An 11,055-nucleotide genomic window follows, 5' to 3' on the forward strand; every position below is an offset into this window, starting at 1 on the left:
TATTTCTTTCATCACATTCCCAGGTGGTCAGAAGTTTACATACACTCAATTAGTATTTGGTAGCATTGCCTTTAAATTGTTTAACTTGAGTCAAACGTTTCGGGTAGCCTTCCACAAGCTTCCCACAATAAGTTGGGTGAATTTTGGCCCATTCCTCCTGACAGAGCTGGTGTAACTGAGTCAGGTTTTTAGGCCTCCTTGCTCGCACACGCTTTTTCAGTTCTGCCCACACATTTTCAATAGGATTGAGGTCAGGGCTTTGTGATGGTCACTCCAATACCTTGACTTTGTTGTCCTTAAGCCATTTTGCCACAACTTTGGAAGTATGCTTGGGGTCATTGTCCATTTGGAAGACATATTTGTGACCAAGCTTTAACTTCCTGACTGATGTCTTGAGATGTTGCTTCAATATAGCCACATAATTTTCCTGCCTCATGATGCCATCTATTTTGTGAAGTGCACCAGTCCCTCCTGCAGCAAAGCACCCCCACAACATGATGCTGCCACCCCCGTGCTTCACGGTTGGGATGGTGTTCTTCGGCTTGCAAGCCTCCCCCTTTTTCCTCCAAACATAACGATGGTCATTATGGCCAAAAAGGTTTTATTTTTGTTTCATCAGACCAGAGGACGTTTCTCCAAAAAGTACGATCTTTGTCACCGTGTGCAGTTGCAAACCGTACTCTGGCTTTTTTATGGCGGTTTTGGAGCAGTGGCTTTTTCCTTGCTTATCGGCCTTTCATGTTATGTCGATATAGGACTCGTTTTACTGTGGATATAGACACTTTTGTACCAGTTTCCTCCAGCATCTTCACAAGGTCCTTTGCTGTTGTTCTGGGATTGATTTGCACTTTTCGCACCAAAGTACGCTCATCTCTAGGAGACAGAACGCGTCTCCTTCCTGATGACAGCTGCGTGGTCCCATGGTGTTTATACTTGCGTACTATTGTTTGTACAGATGAACGTGGTACCTTCAGGCGTTTGGAAATTGCTCCCAAGGATGAACCAGACTTGTGGAGGTCTACAATTGTTTTCTGTGGTCTTGGCTGATTTCTTTTGATTTTCCCATGATGTCAAGCAAAGAGGCACTGAGTTTGAAGGTAGGCCTTGAAATACATCCTCAGGTACACCTCCAATTGACTCAAATTATGTCAATTAGCCTATCAGAAGCTTCTAAAGAAAGCCCTGACATAATTTTATGGAACTTTCCAAGCTATTTAAAGGCACAGTCAACTTAGTGTATGTAAACTTCTGACCCACTGGAATTGTGATACAGTGAATTATAAGTGAAATATTCTGTCTGTAAACAATTGTTGGAAAAATGACTTGTGCCATGCACAAAGTAGATGTCCTAACCGACTTGCCAAAACTATATTTCGTTAACAAGAAATTTGTGGAGTGGTTGAAAAACGAGTTTTAATGACTCTAACCTAAGTGTATGTAAACTTCCTACTTCAACTGTATACTGTAGCTAAGAAAGTAATACTAAGTGTATGTTGTGTAGTAAGCTGTTAGTAGCCCATGTGCCTAACCCTAATAATTTGGTCACTTTTCCCCTCTTAATTTTGCCTACTGTTCTGACTTGGTGGTGCACATATAGCCTGTTTTAGAGAAATGTAATCATCAAATATTGTAAGAGCTTTCATTGTCTGTTTATATGCCCCATTTATTTATAGGCCAGGTGGAGCAGTGATAAGGTGTTGGGACTGCTGTTGGGACTCTGTTGTTGGGACAGCTTTATGTAGGCCTTAACAGTTTGTGGGCACCGTTTGTCACCATTATAGTGCAATTAATGTATTATTTAGTATTATGTTGTGTAGTGGCTTTGCTGGCATGCATCTAAACAAATATTTTTTTGCATTTTCCCCACCAAGATTGCCAATATCAATTCAAACTTCTGTTTTTAGAAAATTATTTCTTGCTGATATGAAAGATAAGGTCCTTATGCTTCCAAAACTGTACCTCAAGCGATGCGTGTTAATGTTTAGACTGAGCGTCCAGGTTCTTAATAAAACTCCCCTCTACAGAATTCGCCTTCATCCAATGACTTGTGTAATGTAATGGTACAAGGGCATGATCAAGGGCTATGTTGACAGGTAGTTTGCAAGTAAGCATTTCATTGCACTGTTTACACCCCACTGTATCCTGTGTATATGACAAATAACATTTTATTTGATTTAATTAGATTTTTTACAGTAAGGATGCTTGCCATTTCAGGAGACACAGTTCTAAAATAGAGTGCACCAAGGCTATGTCTCGGGATAAATTCGGCCAGGAGGGCTGTACTTCTCCAAAGTGCCAACCCAGCAACAAGGCACACTTACTGGGTCAAATTGAGATGCAGTTCAACCTTTACAGGAAGCAGACCTTCAAGTGAGTGGTTGAAAATGCCCTGTGGTATGCTGGGTGTTTGGTGGCATCGATAAAGAGTAGCCTAGCAGTTAGAGCATTGGGCCAGTAACCAAAAAGTTGTTCGTTCGAATCCTCAAGCTGACAAGGTGTACAATCTTTCTTTCTGCCCTTGAGCATGGCAGTTAAACCCCCACAATAGCTCCCTGGGCGCCCAATGTGGCAGCCCCCCCACACCTCTCTGCTTCAGAGGGTTTGGGTTAAAAGCAGAAGTCGAGTTTATAATTGAATCATGACACCACACCGCCCAGAGACATTGTGGCTGATGTGGAGGGTTCTTCTGACTGTGTTTGGCCCGTGTTTACAACTGTGACTGCAGGAAAAACCAATTAGTGGAACAGAAATAGACCATTAAGTCCCCAAAAAATTATTCATTTGACCCCCAGTGAAACAGCGTCAAACTGTGTCCTGGGCTCAACTGTGTCTGTTTACGCTGGGTACATGTTCAGTCATCTGAGCAGAACAGAGGAAATCAGTGAATGCTTGATCACACTGCCTGGAAGATAGTGTTTTGGGAGAGGTTGGAGCAAGGCGCAGAGGATGAGATAATCAGATGACTGTCCAGTAGCAACATGACACACACATACCGCTGCTGTTCTATCATATACTCTTTATTCTACTTCGCGACCAAGACACTACCCACTTTATATTTGTAAATACAGTCCGTTATTACTATGCATACTACATCTTCTATTACTTATTTTTGATTTGATGCTTATTATTGTTAATATGGATAAATGTACTGCATTGTTGAGCGAGCTAGCACACAAGCACTTCGCTGCACCTTTTATACCCGCTGTAAACTGTACGTGACGAATAAAATTATATTTGATTTGAGTTTCTCCCCAGACATGGAGCCGCTGGCTCCCTCACTGCAGCATCGTGGCAGTCAGTTCAATTCTTCTGACCCCTTCAGTTTTTCCAGAGCTTAAATGCCACTCACGTCTAGAGGGAATCTCTGGGAGAGTGGGGTTACATTATTAGAATGGTGACAGACTATTACAAGCATTCTCCGGGAGAAAAGAGGCAGAGCAGAAGAAAGATACTATTTTTAACTACATTCTCTATGGTCTCACACGTCCCGCATTTCATGGAGGTGGATAGACAAACAAACAGACAAGCACGAACGCAAACTCAGATGGGAACATTACGTTCCTATCTCTTCCCTTCCTCTTATGGATGTTGTGGGGTGGGCGGCTTGAGCCCCTCAAGACCACAGCCAATAAACACAAAGAGATGCACACATATAGTAATTAACCAACAGTAGGCTAGTTAGAAACATTCAACACAACTATTGTCTCAAGGCTTAAAAATCCTTATTTAACCCCTATCCTTCATCTATAGTGATTGAAGTGGATTTAACAAGTGACATCAATAAGGGATCATAGCTTTCACATAGATTCACCTGCTCAGTCTGTCATGGAAGGAGCAGGTGTCCTTAATGTTTTGTATACTCAGTGTAGGTGTTCTATTAAATAAATTCAATGAAGGAAAATAAAACAATGTTTAGCACGCATTTAATTTGCATCAAGCCTGTCTTGAGCACTTGGCCATAAATTCTCATCCACATCACAGTGAATGTCCTCATTGTTCATGCACCACTGGAAAAACCTTTTGGCATGGCGAATCCAAGCTTGACATCGGTTTGTGTTGATGTCGTCGCATGCCTCATCCATGGCCAGAAGGAGGGTGGCACGCTCATGGGGATCGCGATGGTATACCTTCCATCTCCATGCTGAAAGAAAATCTTCAATAGGGTTGAGGAAAGGAGAGTATGGGGGAAGGTATAGTGTAATGAATAGGGGATAGGCCCGAAACCATGCCTGAACCACCTCTGCACGGTGGAACCTGACATTGTCCCACACAATGACATTGGTGACCCATTCACCTTGACAGGCCAATCAATTTCATTGGGAAACAATGAGGTGTGCAGCGTTGTAGGATCCAAGTAATGGCCCACGTCCTACCACACCATCTTCAGAGATACTGTATAATGCTGTACCTGAACATACTCGGCCCGCATTTGTTTCACGCGGTCGTTGTTTCTCTCAAAAGGCACAAGGTAAATGTTTTTAATAGATACCTGGTGCCTCTTCAAAAGGCGGGGGAGAGTTGGTAGGCTGAATTACATTTACATTTAAGTCATTTAGCAGACGCTCTTATCCAGAGCGACTTACAAATTGGTGCATTCACCTTATGATATCCAATGGAACAACCACTTTACAATAGTACATCTAAATCTTTTAGGGGGGGGGGTTAGAAGGATTACTTTGTCTTATCCCAGGTATTCCTTAAAGAGGTGGGGTTTCAGGTGTCTCCGGAAGGTGGTGATTGACTCCGCTGTCCTGGCGTCGTGAGGGAGCTTGTTCCACCATAGGGGTGCCAGAACAGCGAACAGTTTTGACTGGGCTGAGCGGGAACTGTGCTTCCTCAGAGGTAGGGGGGCCAGCAGGCCAGAAGTGGATGAGCGCAGTGCCCTCGTTTGGGTGTAGGGACTGATCAGAGCCTGAAGGTACGGAGGTGCCGTTCCCCTCACGGCTCCGTAGGCAAGCACCATGGTCTTGTAGCGGATGCGAGCTTCAACTGGAAGCCAGTGGAGAGAGCGGAGGAGCGGGGTGACGTGAGAGAACTTGGGAAGGTTGAACACCAGACGGGCTGTGGCGTTCTGGATGAGTTGTAGGGGTTTAATGGCACAGGCAGGGAGCCCAGCCAACAGCGAGTTGCAGTAATCCAGACGGGAGATGACAAGTGCCTGGATTAGGACCTGCGCCGCTTCCTGTGTGAGGCAGGGTCGTACTCTGCGAATGTTGTAGAGCATGTCGGATCGGGTCACCACCTTGATGTTAGTGGAGAACGACAGGGTGTTGTCCAGGGTCACGCCAAGGTTCATAGCACTCTGGGAGGAGGACACAATGGAGTTGTCAACCGTGATGGCGAGATCATGGAACGGGCAGTCCTTCCCCGGGAGGAAAAGCAGCTCCGTCTTGCCGGGGTTCAGCTTGAGGTGATCCGTCATCCACACTGATATGTATGCCAGACATGCAGAGATGCGATTCGCCACCTGGTTATCAGAAGGGGGAAAGGAGAAGATTAATTGGGTGTCGTCTGCATAGCAATGATAGGAGAGACCATGTGAGGATATGACAGAGCCAAGTGACTTGGTGTATAGCGAGAATAGGAGAGGGCCTAGAACTGAGCCCTGGGGGACACCAGTGGCGAGAGCACGTGGTGCGTAGACAGATTCTCGCCACGCCACCTGGTAGGAGCGACCTGTCAGGTAGGACGCAATCCAAGCGTGGGCTGCACCGGAGATGCCCAGCTCGGAGAGGGTGGAGAGGAGGATCTGGTGGTTCACAGTATCAAAGGCAGCAGATAGGTCTAGAAGGATGAGAGCAGAGGAGAGAGAGTTAGCTTTAGCAGTGCGGAGAGCCTCCGTGACACAGAGAAGAGCAGTCTCAGTTGAATGACCAGTCTTGAAACCTGACTGATTTGGGTCAAGAAGGTAATTCTGAGAGAGATAGCAAGAGAGCTGGCCAAGGATGGCACGTTCAAGAGTTTTGGAGAGAAAAGAAAGAAGGGATACTGGTCTGTAGTTGTTGACATCGGAGGGATCGAGTGTAGGTTTTTTCAGAAGGGGTGCAACTCTCGCTCTCTTGAAGACGGAAGGGACGTAGCCAGCGGTCAAGGATGAGTTGATGAGCGAGGTGAGGTAAGGGAGAAGGTCTCCGGAAATGGTCTGGAGAAGAGAGGAGGGGATAGGGTCAAGCGGGCAGGTTGTTGGGCGGCCGGCCGTCACAAGACGCGAGATTTCAGCTGGAGAGAGGGGGGAGAAAGAGGTCAAAGCACAGGGTAGGGCAGTGTGAGCAGGACCAGCGGTGTCGTTTGACTTGACAAACGAGGATCGGATGTCGTCGACCTTCTTTTCAAAATGGTTGACGAAGTCATCCGCAGAGAGGGAGGAGGGGGGAGGAGGATTCAGGAGGGAGGAGAAGGTGGCAAAGAGCTTCCTAGGGTTAGAGGCAGATGCTTGGAATTTAGAGTGGTAGAAAGTGGCTTTAGCAGCAGAAAAAGAAGAGGAAAATGTAGAGAGGAGGGAGTGAAAGGATGCCAGGTCCGCAGGGAGGCGAGTTTTCCTCCATTTCCGCTCGGCTGCCCGGAGCCCTGTTCTGTGAGCTCGCAATGAGTCGTCGAGCCACGGAGCAGGAGGGGAGGACACATCGGCAAAGGTGTCATCGTTCTCCTCAATGGCCTGCTTTATTTCGGACAGCCGCATGTAATTTCTTTTCCACCACTGCCCACTCCTACTGGTCGGTCAGCACCCGGCCATGGCCACCACCATGGGGTCTTCTGTATAATGTCAATAGATCATATTGTAAGAATACTGTAACGTGTTTTGTGAATTTACATGCATTACAATATGTCATTTACTGTAAATGTAATATTAAAGCATAGTGCATATCTTGCAGACTTAACGGTTTTCTTAGCAAAATGTTCTCATGATCATATTGACAGTTGTTCTTTTCAGATTGGGGTGAACTAATCTGGCAGCCTCTGTTTATGTTACACGCCTCGGACTGAGATGTGGTCAGTAGATAATAAACCGGAATTAACAGTAAAAAATGATGAGACGGAGAAACATTAGTGGTGTTCAGTAGTAGGCATTCTCCAAGATGTATTCAAATATTCTATTTTCTTCATCATTTTTTGTCGTCAAAATCAATTATGCATTACAACTCTTGTAGTTTTACATCTTCCCATTCCATTATCCCAAAAAATAAAAGGTCTCAGGTTCAAAAAACCTATCATACTTCTACACATTAACATTATATATATATATATATATAACTTACTCTACTATCATGTCAGTTTAGAAAAAGTTGTAAATTACTGGAGGCCTGAGCTAACAATACTACAACCATTACACTATAAACCACCAACATGTAAGCTAACATTGACCGAAACCAACTAGCCTAGAGCTAGCTAGTGCCCAGCCAAGCTAAATTTGGTTAGCATCAAGCTAGGGAACTGTTAAACATCATTTTTGTACAAATATGAACACTAACACATTTTATTGTCACATCACATATTTACATATATTCCCTGAACTAAACTGAGCCTTCGTTCATATAAAATAAAACAAATAGGAGCTAAAGCGTTGTTGAAAAAACGTTACATTTGGACGCCATCTTAATCCCTTCTCTTACATGTAAACCATTACCAACCTAACCAACCTTCATTACTTTCAATGGGGAGAATACCAACAAGTTTCTCTCGATTAAAACTCCCTCCAATTGCCTTCAAACGTCACCAAACTCATGGACTGTAATTAGCCATGTTACCTCAATATTTTGAGAATCATATTGCACTTTTGCACAATACATACCTGAATTAACAGGATACAATTATGAGACGGAGAAACGTTAGTGGTGTTCAGTAGTAGGCATTCTCCAAGATTGAAGATCTCACTAACGCTCCCATTTGACATCACAGCTCCCCTAGTGGCAGTACTCATATACATTAATTGAAACGCAAATACCTAGGAGGCCTAGAAAATGACACAAGGGGTGGCCCCATAAAATAAATGAAAAAAAAACATAACAAATATGACCATACATATTTGTGTGTGTCACATTTACCACATGGTCAATGACGATGGCCCGGACTTTATTAGACACAACAGTTCCATGCCGTCGGCCTCCCTCTCTCTGATGTCCTCCTCTTTGACGGGGCCCATGCCCACCTCTTTGACCTCTTTGATGGCACCCATGCCCACGGTCCCCTTGTCCACTTGCTCTTTGATTTCTTCCTCTCCCTTGCGGTCTATCTTGCTCCATGTTGAAAGAAGTATTCACACACACCCTGTTTCTATGGTGACCAATTGTGGTTACCACTATGTGAAATCAATAAGCAATAACGAGCAGTCATTATGTATGGTTATCATGTATCATGCATGTCATTTTGATGTTTATAATTTACAAACACACATTTTATTTCTGTAGTTTTCAAAATCCATTTATAGTAGGCAAACCATTTCAAAATCTATAGGTTTAATATAGGTTAAGTGAGTAACCATTCAGCACAGTTGGATTAAGTAATGGTAAAATGTATTTAAAGAAATGAGAAGAGAATCATATGAAAATAATTGTGAGCATTGCATTATGAAAGGCAATTACTTTAAATGAAAGGTACAGTATTTCTAGATGAAACACTAATTAGGTTTGGTGAAAAAGTTGCTGTGTGATTTTGTGTGTTGTACTTAGTCAATTGAAAATGTGCTTAAAGTTTTGAAAACAAACAGCCTTTATGATGATCTGTTTTGAGTTTTGCACTAAGAGCTGTACAGTTTTACCACAAGCGATAAAAATAAAAATGGATCAATTATAACTCAATGGATTTTGTTATTTTTGCCTTACTATCTATTTCACACAGAGTCTCCCATCTTCCTTTATATTGAGCACAAAGATAGAAGCTGCTGTGTGGCAGTTCAGAACACCCCATAGACCCAGTGTGCCTGGGGGTCAGAAACAAAGGATCAGTAGGGATGGTGCAGCCTGATTCAGAGGGGTTGGGTTAAATGTGGAAGAGACATTTCAGTTGAATGCATTCAGTTGAACAATTTATTAGGAATCCACCTTTCTCTTTAAAATAATCGCTGTGGTGCCACCCTTGGGGAAGTATTTTTAATGAATAATATATTTGAGCTGGTGCTGAAGATGGCAAACAAACTTCAGTAAATACAGTGGGGGAAAAAAGTATTTGATCCCCTGCTGATTTTGTATGTTTGCCCACTGATAAAGAAAGGATCAGTCTATAATTTTAATGGTAGGTTTATTTGAACAGTGAGAGACAGAATAACAACAAAAATATCCAGAAGAAAATTTAATAAATTGATTTGCATTTTAATGAGGGAAATAAGTATTTGACCCCCTCTCAATCAGAAAGATTTCTGGCTCCCAGGTGTCTTTTATACAGGTAACGAGCTGAGATTAGGAGCACACTCTTAAAGGGAGTGCTCCTAACCGCAGCTTGTTACCTGTAAAAAAGACACCTGTCCACAGAAGCAATGAATCAATCAGATTCCAAACTCTCCACCATGGCCAAGACCAAAGAGCTCTCCAAGGATGTCAGGGACAAGATTGTAGACCTACACAAGGCTGGAATGGGCTACAAGACCATCGCCAAGCAGCTTGGTGAGAAGGTGACAACATTTGGTGCGATTATTCGCAAATGGAAGAAACACAAAAGAACTGTCAATATCCCTCGGCCTGGGGCTCCATGCAAGATCTCACCTCGTGGGGTTGCAATGATCATGAGAACGGTGAGGAATCAGCCCAGAACTACACGGGAGGCTCTTGTCAATGATCTCAAGGCAGCTGGGACCATAGTCACCAACAAAACAATTGGTAACACACTACGACGTGAAGGACTGAAATCCTGCAGCGCCCGCAAGGTCCCCCTGCTCAAGAAAGCACATATACATGCTCATCTGAAGTTTGCCAATGAACATCTGAATGATTCAGAGGACAACTGGGTGAAAGTGTTGTGGTCAGATGAGACCAAAATGGAGCTCTTTGGCATCAACTCAACTCGCCGTGTTTGGAGGAGGAGGAATGCTGCCTATGACCCCAAGACCACCATCTCCACCGTCAAACGTGGAGGTGGAAACATTATGCTTTGGGGGTGTTTTTCTGCTAAGGGGACAGGACAACTTCACCGCATCAAAGGGACGATGGACGGGGCCATGTACCGTCAAATCTTGGGTGAGAACATCCTTCCCTCAGCCAGGGCATTGAAAATGGGTCGTGGATGGGTATTCCAGCATGACAATGACCCAAAACACACGACCAAGGCAACAAAGGAGTGGCTCAAGAAGAAGCACATTAAGGTCCTGGAGTGGCCTAGCCAGTCTCCAGTCCTTAATCCCATAGAAAATCTGTAGAGGGAGCTGAAGGTTTGAGTTGCCAAATGTCAGCCTCGAAACCTTAATGACTTGGTGGCCAACTACAAGAAACGTCTGACCTCTGTGATTGCCAACAAGGGTTTTGCCACCAAGTACTAAGTCATGTTTTGCAGAGGGGTCAAATACTTATTTCCCTCATTAAAATTCAAATAATTTTATAGCATTTTTGACATGGGTTTTTCTGGATTTTTTTGTTGTTATTATTGTCTCTCACTGTTCAAATAAACCTACCATTAAAATTATAGACTGATCATTTTTTTTGTAAGTGGGCAAACGTACAAAATCAGCAGGGGATCAAATACTTTTTTCCCCCACTGTATGTTTTATCTTTGTTGGGATGCACAACAGAGAGCGCCATAGGGAGCGAGGGATGACCGAATCTAGGACCCAAACTTATCTGAGAAAGGGGTTGTGTTGAGGGAATGTACTGCAGCAACATTTTGAAATGTACATCCAATTGTGTGTATCTCGTTCATTCCACCTCTGTCTGATGACTAACATAACAGAAACCTATCAAAATGTTCCCATATGAAAAGTTATGGAAATTAACAACAAGCTCCCCAAAATGTCTGTGAATCATCAGTACTGTATCTCACCCTAAATCTTTTAACACCATTAAGAGCACATAATTGAGGAACAATGACTACTTCTCCTGCATGTACTATATCCTCAGACTTGGATTGAGGGAG

This window comes from Salmo salar, chromosome 09 (genome assembly GCF_965601325.2).
Source record: "Salmo salar chromosome 09, fSalSal1, whole genome shotgun sequence".
NCBI lineage: Eukaryota > Metazoa > Chordata > Actinopteri > Salmoniformes > Salmonidae > Salmo > Salmo salar.